This window comes from Chiloscyllium punctatum, chromosome 34 (assembly GCF_047496795.1).
Source record: "Chiloscyllium punctatum isolate Juve2018m chromosome 34, sChiPun1.3, whole genome shotgun sequence".
Taxonomy (NCBI): domain Eukaryota; kingdom Metazoa; phylum Chordata; class Chondrichthyes; order Orectolobiformes; family Hemiscylliidae; genus Chiloscyllium; species Chiloscyllium punctatum.
The window spans coordinates 61955840-61970566 of record NC_092772.1 but is presented as its reverse complement, the minus strand read 5'-3'; the positions used below and the strand labels follow the sequence as shown (position 1 = coordinate 61970566).

Here is a 14727-nt window from a genome sequence, read left to right as displayed (position 1 = left end):
TGGAGAGTGTGTGTGTGTGTGTGTTTGTGTTCGTGAGTGCTGGACAGTGTGAGTGTGGGTGTTAGTGAGTGCTGGAGTGTGTGTGTGTGTGTGTGTGTGTGTCAGTGAGTGCTGGAGAGTGTGTGTGTGTGTGTTAGTGAGTGTGTGTGTTAGTGAGTGATGGAGAGTGTGTGTGTGTGTCAGTGAGTGCTGGAGAGTGTGTGTGTGTGTGTTAGTGAGTGCTGGAGAGTGTGTGTGTGTGTGTGTTAGTGAGTGCTGGAGAGTGTGTGTGTGTGTGTTAGTGAGTATTTGTGTTAGTGAATGCTGGAGAGTGTGTGTGTGTTAGTGAGTGCTGGAGAGTGTGTGTGTGTGTGTTAGTGAGTGCTGGAGAGTGTGTGTGTGTGTGTGTGTTAGTGAGTGCTGGAGAGTGTGTGTGTTAGTGAGTATTTGTGTTAGTGAATGCTGGAGAGTGTGTGTGTGTTAGTGAGTGCTGGAGAGTGTGTGTGTGTGTGTTAGTGAGTGCTGGAGAGTGTGTGTGTGTGTTAGTGAGTGCTGGAGAGTGTGTGTGTGTGTTAGTGAATGCTGGAGAGTGTGTGTGTGTGTGTGTTAGTGAGTGCTGGAGAGTGTGTGTGTGGGTGTTAGTGAGTGCTGGAGAGTGTGTGTGTGTGTTAGTGAGTGCTGGAGAGTGTGTGTGTGTGTGTTAGTGGGTGTGTGTGTTAGTCAGTGCTGGAGAGTGTGTGTGTGGGTGTTAGTGAGTGCTGGAGAGTGTGTGTGTGTGTTAGTGAGTGCTGGAGAGTGTGTGTGTGTGTGTGTGTTAGTGAGTGCGGGAGTGTGTGTGTGTGTGTGTGTTAGTGAGTGCTGGAGAGTGTGTGTGTGTGTGTTAGTGAGTGCTGGAGTGTGTGTGTGTTAGTGAGTGCTGGAGAGTGTGTGTGTGTGTGTGTGTGTGTGTGTGTGTTAGTGAGTGCTGGAGAGTGTGTGAGTGTGTGTGTTAGTGAGTGCTGGAGAGTGTGTGTGTGTGTGTTAGTGAGTGCTGGAGTGTGTGTGTGTGGGTGTGTGTGTGTGTGTTAGTAAGTGCTGGAGAGTGTGTGTGTGTGTGTGTGTGTGTGTTAGTGAGTGCTGGAGAGTGTATGTGTGTGTGTTAGTGAGTGCTGGAGAGTGTGTGTGTGTGTCTGTGTGGTCGTGAGTGCTGGAGAGTGTGTGTGTGTGTGTGTTAGTGAGTGCTGGAGAGTGTGTGTGTGTGTCAGTGAGTGCTGGAGAGTGTGTGTGTGTTCGTGAGTGTGTGTGTTCGTGAGTGCTGGAGAGTGTGTGGGTGTTAGTGAGTGCTGGAGAGTGTGTGTGTGTGAGTGTTAGTGAGTGCTGGAGAGTGTGTGTGTGTTAGTGAGTGCTGGAGAGTGTGTGTGTGTGTTAGTGAGTGCTGGAGAGTGTGTGTGTGTGTGTGTGTGTGTGTGTGTGTGTTAGTGAGTGCTGGAGAGTGTGTGTGTGTGTTAGTGAGTGCTGGAGAGTGTGTGTGTGTGTGTGTGTTAGTGAGTGCTGGAGAGTGTGTGTGTGTGTGTTAGTGAGTGCTGGGGAGTGTGTGTGTGTGTTAGTGAGTGCTGGAGAGTGTGTGTGTGTGTGTTCGTGAGTGCTGGAGAGTGTGTGTGTGGGTGTTAGTGAGTGCTGGAGAGTGTGTGTGTGTGTGTGTGAGTGTTAGTGCTGGAGAGTGTGTGTGTGTGTGTGTGTGTGATAGTGAGTGCTGGGGAGTGTGTGTGTGGGTGTTAGTGAGTGCTGGAGTGTGTGTGTGTGTGTGTGTGTGTGTTAGTGAGTGCTGGAGAGTGTGTGTGTGTGTGTTAGTGAGTGCTGGAGAGTGTGTGTGTGTGTGTGTGTCAGTGAGTGCTGGAGAGTGTGTGTGTGTGTGTTAGTGAGTGTGTGTGTTAGTGAGTGCTGGAGAGTGTGTGTGTGTTAGTGAGTGCTGGAGAGTGTGTGTGCGTGTGTGTGAGTGTTAGTGAGTGCTGGAGAGTGTGTGTGTGTTAGTGAGTGCTGGAGAGTGTTGGAGAGTGTGTGTGTCTGTTAGTGAGTGCTGGAGAGTGTGTGTGTTAGTGAGTGCTGGAGAGTGTGTGTGTGTTAGTGAGTGCTGGAGAGTGTGTGTGTGTTAGTGAGTGCTGGAGTGTGTGTGTGTGTGTGTGTGTGTGTGTGTTAGGGAGTGCTGGAGAGTGTGTGTGTGTTAGTGAGTGCTGGAGAGTGTGTGTGTGTGTGTGTTTGTGTTCGTGAGTGCTGGAGAGTGTGAGTGTGGGTGTTAGTGAGTGCTGGAGTGTGTGTGTGTGTGTGTGTGTGTGTGTCAGTGAGTGCTGGAGAGTGTGTGTGTGTGTGTTAGTGAGTGTGTGTGTTAGTGAGTGATGGAGAGTGTGTGTGTGTGTCAGTGAGTGCTGGAGAGTGTGTGTGTGTGTGTTAGTGAGTGCTGGAGAGTGTGTGTGTGTGTGTTAGTGAGTATTTGTGTTAGTGAATGCTGGAGAGTGTGTGTGTGTTAGTGAGTGCTGGAGAGTGTGTGTGTGTGTGTTAGTGAGTGCTGGAGAGTGTGTGTGTGTGTGTGTTAGTGAGTGCTGGAGAGTGTGTGTGTTAGTGAGTATTTGTGTTAGTGAATGCTGGAGAGTGTGTGTGTGTTAGTGAGTGCTGGAGAGTGTGTGTGTGTGTGTTAGTGAGTGCTGGAGAGTGTGTGTGTGTGTTAGTGAGTGCTGGAGAGTGTGTGTGTGTGTTAGTGAATGCTGGAGAGTGTGTGTGTGTGTGTGTTAGTGAGTGCTGGAGAGTGTGTGTGTGGGTGTTAGTGAGTGCTGGAGAGTGTGTGTGTGTGTTAGTGAGTGCTGGAGAGTGTGTGTGTGTGTGTTAGTGGGTGTGTGTGTTAGTCAGTGCTGGAGAGTGTGTGTGTGGGTGTTAGTGAGTGCTGGAGAGTGTGTGTGTGTGTTAGTGAGTGCTGGAGAGTGTGTGTGTGTGTGTGTGTGTGTTAGTGAGTGCGGGAGTGTGTGTGTGTGTGTGTGTTAGTGAGTGCTGGAGAGTGTGTGTGTGTGTGTGTGTTAGTGAGTGCTGGAGTGTGTGTGTGTGTGTGTTAGTGAGTGCTGGAGAGTGTGTGTGTGTGTGTGTGTGTGTGTTAGTGAGTGCTGGAGAGTGTGTGAGTGTGTGTGTTAGTGAGTGCTGGAGAGTGTGTGTGTGTGTGTTAGTGAGTGCTGGAGTGTGTGTGTGTGGGTGTGTGTGTGTGTGTTAGTAAGTGCTGGAGAGTGTGTGTGTGTGTGTGTGTGTGTGTTAGTGAGTGCTGGAGAGTGTATGTGTGTGTGTTAGTGAGTGCTGGAGAGTGTGTGTGTGTGTCTGTGTGGTCGTGAGTGCTGGAGAGTGTGTGTGTGTGTGTGTTAGTGAGTGCTGGAGAGTGTGTGTGTGTGTCAGTGAGTGCTGGAGAGTGTGTGTGTGTTCGTGAGTGTGTGTGTTCGTGAGTGCTGGAGAGTGTGTGGGTGTTAGTGAGTGCTGGAGAGTGTGTGTGTGTGAGTGTTAGTGAGTGCTGGAGAGTGTGTGTGTGTTAGTGAGTGCTGGAGAGTGTGTGTGTGTGTTAGTGAGTGCTGGAGAGTGTGTGTGTGTGTGTGTGTGTGTGTGTTAGTGAGTGCTGGAGAGTGTGTGTGTGTGTTAGTGAGTGCTGGAGAGTGTGTGTGTGTGTGTGTGTTAGTGAGTGCTGGAGAGTGTGTGTGTGTGTGTTAGTGAGTGCTGGGGAGTGTGTGTGTGTGTTAGTGAGTGCTGGAGAGTGTGTGTGTGTGTGTTAGTGAGTGCTGGAGAGTGTGTATGTGTGTTAGTGAGTGCTGGAGAGTGTGTGTGTGTTAGTGAGTGCTGGAGACTGTGTGTGTGTGTGTGTTAGTGAGTGCTGGAGAGTGTGTGTGTGTGTGTGTTAGTGAGTGCTGGAGAGTGTGTGTGTGGGTGTTAGTGAGTGCTGGAGTGAGTGTGTGTGTGTGTGTGTGTGTTAGTGAGTGCTGGAAAGTGTGTGTGTGTGTTAGTGAGTGCTGGAGAGTGTGTGTGTGTGTTGGTTAGTGCTGGAGAGTGTGTGTGTGTGTGTCAGTGAGTGCTGGAGTGTGTGTGTGTGTTAGTGAGTGCTGGAGTGTGTGTGTGTGTGTGTGTTAGTGAGTGCTGGAGAGTGTGTGTGTGTTAGTGAGTGCTGGAGAGTGTGTGTGTGTGTGTTAGTGAGTGCTGGAGAGTGTGTGTGTGTGTTAGTGAGTGCTGGAGTGTGTGTGTTAGTGAGTGCTGGAGAGTGTGTGTGTGTGTTAGTGAGTGCTGGAGAGTGTGTGTGTGTGTTAGTGAGTGCTGGAGAGTGTGTGTGTGTGTGTTAGTGAGTGCTGGAGAGTGTGTGTGTTAGTGAGTGCTGGAGAATGTGTGTGTGTGTGTGTGTGTCAGTGAGTGCTGGAGAGTGTGTGTGTGTGTGTGTGTGTTAGTGAGTGTGTGTGTTAGTGAGTGCTGGAGAGTGTGTGTGTGTGTTAGTGAGTGCTGGAGAGTGTGTGTGTGTGTTAGTGAGTGCTGGAGAGTGTGTGTGTGTGTTCGTGAGTGCTGGAGAGTGTGTGTGTGTGTTAGTGAGTGCTGGAGAGTGTGTGTGTGTGAGTGTTAGTGAGTGCTGGAGAGTGTGTGTGTGTGAGTGTTAGTGAGTGCTGGAGAGTGTGTGTGTGTGTGTCAGTGAGTGCTGGAGAGTGTGTGTGTGTGTGTGTGTGTTAGTGAATGCTGGAGAGTGTGTGTGTGTGTTAGTGAGTGCTGGAGAGTGTGTGTGTGTGTGTGTTAGTGATTGCTGGAGAGTGTGTGTGTTAGTGAGTGCTGGAGAATGTGTGTGTGTGTGTGTGTGTCAGTGAGTGCTGGACAGTGTGTGTGTGTGTGTGTTAGTGAGTGTGTGTGTTAGTGAGTGCTGGAGAGTGTGTGTGTTAGTGAGTGCTGGAGAGTGTGTGTGTGTGTCAGTGTGTGCTGGAGAGTGTGTGTGTGTGTCAGTGTGTGCTGGAGAGTGTGTGTGTGTGTGTGTGTGTCAGTGAGTGCTGGAGAGTGTGTGTGTGTGTTAGTGAGTGCTGGAGAGTGTGTGTGTGTGTGTGTTAGTGAGTGCTGGAGAGTGTGTGTGTGTGTTAGTGAGTGCTGGAGAGTGTGTGTGTGTGTGTGTTAGTGAGTGCTGGAGAGTGTGTGTGTGTGAGTGTTAGTGAGTGCTGGAGAGTGTGTGTGTGTGAGTGTTAGTGAGTGCTGGAGAGTGTGTGTGTGTGTGTGTGATAGTGAGTGCTGGGGTGTGTGTGTGATAGTGAGTGCTGGGGAGTGTGTGTGTGGGTATTAGTGAGTGCTGGAGAGTGTGTGTGTGTGTGTGTGTGTGTGTTAGTGAGTGCTGGAGAGTGTGTGTGTGTGTGTGTGTGTGTTAGTGAGTGCTGGAGAGTGTGTGTGTGTGTGTGTGTGTCAGTGAGTGCTGGAGAGTGTGTGTGTGTGTCAGTGAATGCTGGAGAGTGTGTGTGTGTGTGTTAGTGAGTGCTGGAGAGTGTGTGTGTGTGTGTTAGTGGGTGTGTGTGTTAGTCAGTGCTGGAGAGTGTGTGTGTGTGTGTTAGTGAGTGCTGGAGAGTGTGTGTGTCTGTTAGTGAGTGCTGGAGAGTGTGTGTGTGTGTGTTAGTGAGTGCGGGAGTGTGTGTGTGTGTGTGTGTGTTAGTGAGTGCTGGAGAGTGTGTGTGTGTGTGTGTGTGTGTTAGTGAGTGCTGGAGTGAGTGTGTGTGTGTGTTAGTGAGTGCTGGAGAGTGTGTGTGTGTGTGTGTGTGTTAGTGAGTGCTGGAGAGTGTGTGTGTGTGTGTTAGTGAGTGCTGGAGAGTGTGTGTGTGTGTGTTAGTGAGTGCTGGAGTGTGTGTGTGTGGGTGTGTGTGTGTGTGTGTTAGTGAGTGCTGGAGAGTGTGTGTGTGTGTGTGTGTGTTAGTGAGTGCTGGAGAGTGTATGTGTGTGTGTTAGTGAGTGCTGGAGAGTGTGTGTGTGTGTCTGTGTGGTAGTGAGTGCTGGAGAGTGTGTGTGTGTGTGTTAGTGAGTGCTGGAGAGTGTGTGTGTGTGTGTGTGTCAGTGAGTTCTGGAGAGTGTGTGTGTGTGTGTGTGTTCGTGAGTGTGTGTGTTCGTGAGTGCTGGAGAGTGTGTGGGTGTTAGTGAGTGCTGGAGAGTGTGTGTGTGTGAGTGTTAGTGAGTGCTGAAGAGTGTGTGTGTGTTAGTGAGTGCTGGAGAGTGTGTGTGTGTGTTAGTGAGTGCTGGAGAGTGTGTGTGTGTGTGTGTGTGTTAGTGAGTGCTGGAGAGTGTGTGTGTGTGTTAGTGAGTGCTGGAGAGTGTGTGTGTGTGTGTGTGTGTGTGTGTTAGTGAGTGCTGGAGAGTGTGTGTTTGTGAGTGCTGGAGAGTGTGTGTGTGTGTGAGTGAGTGAGTGCTGGAGAGTGTGTGTGTGTGTGTTAGTGAGTGCTGGGGAGTGTGTGTGTGTGTTAGTGAGTGCTGGAGAGTGTGTGTGTGTGTGTTAGTGAGTGCTGGAGAGTGTGTATGTGTGTTAGTGAGTGCTGGAGAGTGTGTGTGTGTTAGTGAGTGCTGGAGACTGTGTGTGTGTGTGTGTTAGTGAGTGCTGGAGAGTGTGTGTGTGTGTGTGTTAGTGAGTGCTGGAGAGTGTGTGTGTGGGTGTTAGTGAGTGCTGGAGTGAGTGTGTGTGTGTGTGTGTGTGTGTTAGTGAGTGCTGGAGAGTGTGTGTGTGTGTTAGTTAGTGCTGGAGAGTGTGTGTGTGTGTGTCAGTGAGTGCTGGAGTGTGTGTGTGTGTTAGTGAGTGCTGGAGTGTGTGTGTGTGTTAGTGAGTGCTGGAGAGTGTGTGTGTGTTAGTGAGTGCTGGAGTGTGTGTGTGTGTGTTAGTGAGTGCTGGAGAGTATGTGTGTGTGTTAGTGTGTGCTGGAGAGTGTGTGTGTGTGTGTGTGTGTGTTAGTGAGTGCTGGAGAATGTGTGTGTGTGTGTGTGTCAGTGAGTGCTGGAGAGTGTGTGTGTGTGTGTGTTAGTGAGTGTGTGTGTTAGTGAGTGCTGGAGAGTGTGTGTGTGTGTGTGTGTTAGTGAGTGCTGGAGAGTGTGTGTGTGTGTTAGTGAGTGCTGGAGAGTGTGTGTGTGTGTGTTCGTGAGTGCTGGAGAGTGTGTGTGTGTTAGTGAGTGCTGGAGAGTGTGTGTGTGTGTGAGTGAGTGCTGGAGAGTGTGTGTGTGTGTGTTAGTGAGTGCTGGAGAGAGTGTGTGTGTGTGTGTGTTAGTGAGTGCTGGAGAGTATGTGTGTGTGTTAGTGAGTGCTGGAGAGTGTGTGTGTGTGTTAGTGAGTGCTGGAGAGTGTGTGTGTGTGTGTTAGTGAGTGCTGGAGAGTGTGTGTGTTAGTGAGTGCTGGAGAATGTGTGTGTGTGTGTGTGTCAGTGAGTGCTGGAGAGTGTGTGTGTGTGTGTGTGTGTGTGTTAGTGAGTGTGTGTGTTAGTGAGTGCTGGAGAGTGTGTGTGTGTGTCAGTGTGTGCTGGAGAGTGTGTGTGTGTGTCAGTGTGTGCTGGAGAGTGTGTGTGTGTGTGTGTTAGTGAGTGCTGGAGAGTGTGTGTGTGTGTTAGTGAGTGCTGGAGAGTGTGTGTGTGTGTGTTAGTGAGTGCTGGAGAGTGTGTGTGTGTGTTAGTGAGTGCTGGAGAGTGTGTGTGTGTGTGTGTTAGTGAGTGCTGGAGAGTGTGTGTGTGTGTTAGTGAGTGCTGGAGAGTGTGTGTGTGAGTGAGTGCTGGAGAGTGTGTGTGTGTGTGTGTTAGTGAGTGCTGGAGAGTGTGTGTGTGTGAGTGTTAGTGAGTGCTGGAGAGTGTGTGTGTGGGTATTAGTGAGTGCTGGAGAGTGTGTGTGTGTGTGTGTGTGTGTTAGTGAGTGCTGGAGAGTGTGTGTGTGTGAGTGTTAGTGAGTGCTGGAGTGTGTGTGTGTGTGTGTTAGTGAGTGCTGGAGAGTGTGTGTGTGTGTGTGTGTGTGTTAGTGAGTGCTGGAGAGTGTGTGTGTGTGTGTGTGTGTCAGTGAGTGCTGGAGAGTGTGTGTGTGTGTGTTAGTGAGTGTGTGTGTTAGTGAGTGCTGGAGAGTGTGTGTGTGTTAGTGAGTGCTGGAGAGTGTGTGTGTGTGAGTGTTAGTGAGTGCTGGAGAGTGTGTGTGTGTTAGTGAGTGCTGGAGTGTGTGTGTGTGTGTGTTAGTGAGTGCTGGAGAGTGTGTGTGTGTGTGTGTGTGAGTGAGTGCTGGAGAGTGTGTGTGTTAGTGAGTGCTGGAGAGTGTGTGTGTGTTAGTGAGTGCTGGAGAGTGTGTGTGTGTGTGTGTTAGTGAGTGTGTGTGTTAGTGAGTGCTGGAGAGTGTGTGTGTGTGTCAGTGAGTGCTGGAGAGTGTGTGTGTGTGTGTGTGTTAGTGAGTGCTGGAGAGTGTATGTGTGTGTGTTAGTGAGTGCTGGAGAGTGTGTGTGTGTGTGTGTGTGTGTTAGTGAGTGCTGGAGTGAGTGTGTGTGTGTGTTAGTGAGTGCTGGAGAGTGTGTGTGTGTGTGTGTGTGTGTTAGTGAGTGCTGGAGAGTGTGTGTGTGTGTGTTAGTCAGTGCTGGAGAGTGTGTGTGTGTGTGTTAGTGAGTGCTGGAGTGTGTGTGTGTGGGTGTGTGTGTGTGTGTGTTAGTGAGTGCTGGAGAGTGTGTGTGTGTGTGTGTGTGTTAGTGAGTGCTGGAGAGTGTATGTGTGTGTGTTAGTGAGTGCTGGAGAGTGTGTGTGTGTGTCTGTGTGGTAGTGAGTGCTGGAGAGTGTGTGTGTGTGTGTGTTAGTGAGTGCTGGAGAGTGTGTGTGTGTGTGTGTGTCAGTGAGTGCTGGAGAGTGTGTGTGTGTGTGTGTGTTCGTGAGTGTGTGTGTTCGTGAGTGCTGGAGAGTGTGTGGGTGTTAGTGAGTGCTGGAGAGTGTGTGTGTGTGAGTGTTAGTGAGTGCTGAAGAGTGTGTGTGTGTTAGTGAGTGCTGGAGAGTGTGTGTGTGTGTTAGTGAGTGCTGGAGAGTGTGTGTGTGTGTGTGTGTGTTAGTGAGTGCTGGAGAGTGTGTGTGTGTGTTAGTGAGTGCTGGAGAGTGTGTGTGTGTGTGTGTGTGTTAGTGAGTGCTGGAGAGTGTGTGTTTGTGAGTGCTGGAGAGTGTGTGTGTGTGTGAGTGAGTGAGTGCTGGAGAGTGTGTGTGTGTGTTAGTGAGTGCTGGGGAGTGTGTGTGTGTTAGTGAGTGCTGGAGACTGTGTGTGTGTGTGTGTGTTAGTGAGTGCTGGAGAGTGTGTGTGTGTGTGTGTTAGTGAGTGCTGGAGAGTGTGTGTGTGGGTGTTAGTGAGTGCTGGAGTGAGTGTGTGTGTGTGTGTGTGTTAGTGAGTGCTGGAGAGTGTGTGTGTGTGTTAGTTAGTGCTGGAGAGTGTGTGTGTGTGTGTCAGTGAGTGCTGGAGTGTGTGTGTGTGTGTGTTAGTGAGTGCTGGAGTGTGTGTGTGTGTTAGTGAGTGCTGGAGAGTGTGTGTGTGTTAGTGAGTGCTGGAGTGTGTGTGTGTGTGTTAGTGAGTGCTGGAGAGTATGTGTGTGTGTTAGTGTGTGCTGGAGAGTGTGTGTGTGTGTGTGTGTGTGTGTTAGTGAGTGCTGGAGAATGTGTGTGTGTGTGTGTGTCAGTGAGTGCTGGAGAGTGTGTGTGTGTGTGTGTTAGTGAGTGTGTGTGTTAGTGAGTGCTGGAGAGTGTGTGTGTTAGTGAGTGCTGGAGAGTGTGTGTGTGTGTTAGTGAGTGCTGGAGAGTGTGTGTGTGTGTGTTCGTGAGTGCTGGAGAGTGTGTGTGTGTTAGTGAGTGCTGGAGAGTGTGTGTGTGTGTGAGTGAGTGCTGGAGAGTGTGTGTGTGTGTGTTAGTGAGTGCTGGAGAGTGTGTGTGTGTGTGTGTGTTAGTGAGTGCTGGAGAGTGTGTGTGTGTGTTAGTGAGTGCTGGAGAGTGTGTGTGTGTGTTAGTGAGTGCTGGAGAGTGTGTGTGTGTGTTAGTGAGTGCTGGAGTGTGTGTGTGTGTGTGTTAGTGAGTGCTGGAGAGTGTGTGTGTTAGTGAGTGCTGGAGAATGTGTGTGTGTGTGTCAGTGAGTGCTGGAGAGTGTGTGTGTGTGTGTTAGTGAGTGTGTGTGTTAGTGAGTGCTGGAGAGTGTGTGTGTGTGTCAGTGTGTGCTGGAGAGTGTGTGTGTGTGTCAGTGTGTGCTGGAGAGTGTGTGTGTGTGTGTGTTAGTGAGTGCTGGAGAGTGTGTGTGTGTGTTAGTGAGTGCTGGAGAGTGTGTGTGTGTGTGTTAGTGAGTGCTGGAGAGTGTGTGTGTGTGTTAGTGAGTGCTGGAGAGTGTGTGTGTGTGTGTGTTAGTGAGTGCTGGAGAGTGTGTGTGTGTGTTAGTGAGTGCTGGAGAGTGTGTGTGTGAGTGAGTGCTGGAGAGTGTGTGTGTGTGTGTGTTAGTGAGTGCTGGAGAGTGTGTGTGTGTGAGTGTTAGTGAGTGCGGGAGAGTGTGTGTGTGGGTATTAGTGAGTGCTGGAGAGTGTGTGTGTGTGTGTGTGTGTGTTAGTGAGTGCTGGAGAGTGTGTGTGTGTGAGTGTTAGTGAGTGCTGGAGTGTGTGTGTGTGTGTGTTAGTGAGTGCTGGAGAGTGTGTGTGTGTGTGTGTGTGTGTTAGTGAGTGCTGGAGAGTGTGTGTGTGTGTGTGTGTGTCAGTGAGTGCTGGAGAGTGTGTGTGTGTGTGTTAGTGAGTGTGTGTGTTAGTGAGTGCTGGAGAGTGTGTGTGTGTTAGTGAGTGCTGGAGAGTGTGTGTGTGTGAGTGTTAGTGAGTGCTGGAGAGTGTGTGTGTGTTAGTGAGTGCTGGAGTGTGTGTGTGTGTGTGTTAGTGAGTGCTGGAGAGTGTGTGTGTGTGTGTGAGTGAGTGCTGGAGAGTGTGTGTGTTAGTGAGTGCTGGAGAGTGTGTGTGTGTTAGTGAGTGCTGGAGAGTGTGTGTGTGTGTGTGTTAGTGAGTGTGTGTGTTAGTGAGTGCTGGAGAGTGTGTGTGTGTGTCAGTGAGTGCTGGAGAGTGTGTGTGTGTGTGTGTGTTAGTGAGTGCTGGAGAGTGTATGTGTGTGTGTTAGTGAGTGCTGGAGAGTGTGTGTGTGTGTGTGTGTGTGTTAGTGAGTGCTGGAGTGAGTGTGTGTGTGTGTTAGTGAGTGCTGGAGAGTGTGTGTGTGTGTGTGTGTGTGTTAGTGAGTGCTGGAGAGTGTGTGTGTGTGTGTTAGTCAGTGCTGGAGAGTGTGTGTGTGTGTGTTAGTGAGTGCTGGAGTGTGTGTGTGTGGGTGTGTGTGTGTGTGTGTTAGTGAGTGCTGGAGAGTGTGTGTGTGTGTGTGTGTGTGTTAGTGAGTGCTGGAGAGTGTATGTGTGTGTGTTAGTGAGTGCTGGAGAGTGTGTGTGTGTGTCTGTGTGGTAGTGAGTGCTGGAGAGTGTGTGTGTGTGTGTGTTAGTGAGTGCTGGAGAGTGTGTGTGTGTGTGTGTGTCAGTGAGTGCTGGAGAGTGTGTGTGTGTGTGTGTGTTCGTGAGTGTGTGTGTTCGTGAGTGCTGGAGAGTGTGTGGGTGTTAGTGAGTGCTGGAGAGTGTGTGTGTGTGAGTGTTAGTGAGTGCTGAAGAGTGTGTGTGTGTTAGTGAGTGCTGGAGAGTGTGTGTGTGTGTTAGTGAGTGCTGGAGAGTGTGTGTGTGTGTGTGTGTGTTAGTGAGTGCTGGAGAGTGTGTGTGTGTGTTAGTGAGTGCTGGAGAGTGTGTGTGTGTGTGTGTGTGTTAGTGAGTGCTGGAGAGTGTGTGTTTGTGAGTGCTGGAGAGTGTGTGTGTGTGTGAGTGAGTGAGTGCTGGAGAGTGTGTGTGTGTGTTAGTGAGTGCTGGGGAGTGTGTGTGTGTTAGTGAGTGCTGGAGACTGTGTGTGTGTGTGTGTGTTAGTGAGTGCTGGAGAGTGTGTGTGTGTGTGTGTTAGTGAGTGCTGGAGAGTGTGTGTGTGGGTGTTAGTGAGTGCTGGAGTGAGTGTGTGTGTGTGTGTGTGTTAGTGAGTGCTGGAGAGTGTGTGTGTGTGTTAGTTAGTGCTGGAGAGTGTGTGTGTGTGTGTCAGTGAGTGCTGGAGTGTGTGTGTGTGTGTTAGTGAGTGCTGGAGTGTGTGTGTGTGTTAGTGAGTGCTGGAGAGTGTGTGTGTGTTAGTGAGTGCTGGAGTGTGTGTGTGTGTGTTAGTGAGTGCTGGAGAGTATGTGTGTGTGTTAGTGTGTGCTGGAGAGTGTGTGTGTGTGTGTGTGTGTTAGTGAGTGCTGGAGAATGTGTGTGTGTGTGTGTGTCAGTGAGTGCTGGAGAGTGTGTGTGTGTGTGTGTTAGTGAGTGTGTGTGTTAGTGAGTGCTGGAGAGTGTGTGTGTGTGTGTGTGTTAGTGAGTGCTGGAGAGTGTGTGTGTGTGTTAGTGAGTGCTGGAGAGTGTGTGTGTGTGTGTTCGTGAGTGCTGGAGAGTGTGTGTGTGTTAGTGAGTGCTGGAGAGTGTGTGTGTGTGTGAGTGAGTGCTGGAGAGTGTGTGTGTGTGTGTTAGTGAGTGCTGGAGAGTGTGTGTGTGTGTGTGTGTTAGTGAGTGCTGGAGAGTGTGTGTGTGTGTTAGTGAGTGCTGGAGAGTGTGTGTGTGTGTTAGTGAGTGCTGGAGAGTGTGTGTGTGTGTGTGTTAGTGAGTGCTGGAGAGTGTGTGTGTTAGTGAGTGCTGGAGAATGTGTGTGTGTGTGTCAGTGAGTGCTGGAGAGTGTGTGTGTGTGTGTGTGTGTGTGTTAGTGAGTGTGTGTGTTAGTGAGTGCTGGAGAGTGTGTGTGTTAGTGAGTGCTGGAGAGTGTGTGTGTGTGTCAGTGTGTGCTGGAGAGTGTGTGTGTGTGTCAGTGTGTGCTGGAGAGTGTGTGTGTGTGTGTGTGTTAGTGAGTGCTGGAGAGTGTGTGTGTGTGTTAGTGAGTGCTGGAGAGTGTGTGTGTGTGTGTGTTAGTGAGTGCTGGAGAGTGTGTGTGTGTGTTAGTGAGTGCTGGAGAGTGTGTGTGTGAGTGAGTGCTGGAGAGTGTGTGTGTGTGTGTGTTAGTGAGTGCTGGAGAGTGTGTGTGTGTGAGTGTTAGTCAGTGCTGGAGAGTGTGTGTGTGGGTATTAGTGAGTGCTGGAGAGTGTGTGTGTGTGTGTGTGTGTGTGTTAGTGAGTGCTGGAGAGTGTGTGTGTGTGAGTGTTAGTGAGTGCTTGTGTGTGTGTGTGTTAGTGAGTGCTGGAGAGTGTGTGTGTGTGTGTGTGTGTGTTAGTGAGTGCTGGAGAGTGTGTGTGTGTGTGTCAGTGAGTGCTGGAGAGTGTGTGTGTGTGTGTTAGTGAGTGTGTGTGTTAGTGAGTGCTGGAGAGTGTGTGTGTGTTAGTGAGTGCTGGAGAGTGTGTGTGTGTGAGTGTTAGTGAGTGCTGGAGAGTGTGTGTGTGTTAGTGAGTGCTGGAGAGTGTGTGTGTGTGTTAGTGAGTGCTGGAGAGTGTGTGTGTGTTAGTGAGTGCTGGAGTGTGTGTGTGTGTGTGTTAGTGAGTGCTGGAGAGTGTGTGTGTGTGTGTGTGTGTGAGTGAGTGCTGGAGAGTGTGTGTGTTAGTGAGTGCTGGAGAGTGTGTGTGTGTTAGTGAGTGCTGGAGAGTGTGTGTGTGTGTGTGTTAGTGAGTGTGTGTGTTAGTGAGTGCTGGAGAGTGTGTGTGTGTGTCAGTGAGTGCTGGAGAGTGTGTGTGTGTGTGTGTTAGTGAGTGCTGGAGAGTGTGTGTGTGTGTGTTAGTGAGTATTTGTGTTAGTGAATGCTGGAGAGTGTGTGTGTGTGTGTGTGTGTTAGTGTGTGTGTGTGTGTTAGTGAGTGCTGGAGAGTGTGTGTGTGGGTGTTAGTGAGTGCTGGAGAGTGTGTGTGTGTTAGTGGGTGTGTGTGTTAGTGAGTGCTGGAGAGTGTGTGTGTGTGTGTGTTAGTGAGTGCTGGAGAGTGTGTGTGTGTGGATGTGTTGGTGAGTGCCGGAGAGTGTGTGTGTGAGTGTGTGTGTTAGTGAGTGCTGGAGAGTGTGTGTGTGTTAGTGAGTGCTGGAGAGTGTGTGTGTGTGTGTGTTAGTGAGTGCTGGAGAGTGTGTGTGTGTGTGTTGATGAGTGCTGGAGAGTGTGTGTGTGTGTGTGTGTGTGTTAGTGAGTGCTGGAGTGTGTGTGTGTGTGTGTGTGTGTGTGTGTGTTAGTGAGTGCTGGAGAGTGTGTGTGTGTTAGTGAGTGCTGGAGAGTGTGTGAGTGTGTTAGTGAGTGCTGGAGAGTGTGTGTGTGTGTGTGTGTGTGTTAGTGAGTGCTAGAGAGTGTGTGTGTGTGTGTGTGTTAGTGAGTGCTGGAGAGTGTGTGTGTGTGTGTGTGTTAGTGAGTGCTGGAGTGTGTGTGTGTGTTAGTGAGTGCTGGAGAGTGTGTGTGTGTGTGTTAGTGAGTGCTGGAGAGTGTGTGTGTGTGTGTGTTAGTGAGTGCTGGAGAGTGTGTGTGTGTGTTAGTGGGTGCTGGAGAGTGTGTGTGTGGGTGTCAGTGAGTGCTGGAGTGTGTGTGTGTGTGTGTGTGTGTTAGTGAGTGCTGGAGAGTGTTTGTGTTTGTCAGTGAGTGCTGGAGTGTGTGTGTGTGTGTGTGTGTTAGTGAGTGCTGGAGAGTGTGTGTGTGTGTGTGTTAATGAGTGCTGGAGAGTGTGTGTGTGTTAGTGAGTGCTGGAGAGTGTGTGTGTGTGTG

The 14727-nt window shown here is 50.2% G+C and overlaps 1 protein-coding gene across 1 annotated transcript in view; it reads right to left on the bottom strand.

Annotated features, from left to right (window-relative positions):
- Nucleotides 1–14727, bottom strand: part of cd79a (CD79a molecule, immunoglobulin-associated alpha) — a 225988-nt gene that overhangs the window by 54263 nt on the left and 156998 nt on the right. The window lies entirely within an intron of this gene.